The sequence below is a fragment of the Mustelus asterias genome, chromosome 29 (genome assembly GCF_964213995.1).
Source record: "Mustelus asterias chromosome 29, sMusAst1.hap1.1, whole genome shotgun sequence".
In the NCBI taxonomy this organism is placed as follows: domain Eukaryota; kingdom Metazoa; phylum Chordata; class Chondrichthyes; order Carcharhiniformes; family Triakidae; genus Mustelus; species Mustelus asterias.
In genome coordinates this window covers 23,852,625-23,853,402 of record NC_135829.1, presented here as the reverse complement: position 1 = coordinate 23,853,402, position 778 = coordinate 23,852,625, and the positions used below count along the sequence as shown (strand labels likewise).

The 778-nt window shown below is 45.6% G+C and overlaps 1 pseudogene; it reads right to left on the bottom strand.

Annotated features, from left to right (window-relative positions):
- Positions 1–405: 405 nt before the first annotated feature.
- On the bottom strand, positions 406–557 carry LOC144480617 (U2 spliceosomal RNA; annotated as a pseudogene).
- Positions 558–778: the final 221 nt, after the last annotated feature.

The following is a 778-nucleotide window of genomic DNA, read 5'->3' as shown; positions in this document are numbered from 1 at the left end:
AACTTACAAGATAATGAACGGCTTAGATAGGATGGACGTAGGGAAGTTGTTTCCATTAACAGGGGAGACTAGGACGCGGGGGCACAGCCTTAGAATAAAAGGGAGTCACTTTAGAACAGAGATGAGGAGAAATTTCTTCAGCCAGAGAGTGGTGGGTCTGTGGAATTCATTGCCACAGAGGGCTGTGGAGGCCGAGACGTTGAGCGTCTTCAAGACAGAAATTGATAAATTCTTGATTTCTCGAGGAATTAAGGGCTATGGGGAGAGAGCGGGTAAATGGAGTTGAAATCAACCATGATTGAATGGTGGAGTGGACTCGATGGGCCGAATGGCCTTACTTCCGCTCCTATGTCTTATGGTCTTATGGTCTTAAGCTGATTGGAGTAGGTGCAGACTCACCTCCTCCAAGGCTTGATCTCATTTGCATCTTAGCCAAAAGGCCGAGATGCCGCTTTTAAAAATTGCTTCAAATGAAGCTTAAATGTAACCTAATGACCTCAACCAAGTGCAGCCTGTCCATACTACACTTGATCTTAGCCAAAAGGCCGAGAAGCAAGTCCAAATGACCCTTTGTTCCAGCATCTAGTAATTTGCTTTTATATATTGGTAAGGCCACACTTGAAATACTGTGTACAGTTCTGGTCACCCTATTATAGAAAGGATGGCTGGAATTTTACCGCCTACCAGGGCCTCGGGATTACTAATCCAGTGACATTACTGTGACCCCATTGTGGGGGAGGCATTGAATTTTTGGGAGGGTGACTGGGTGCATTGCTTC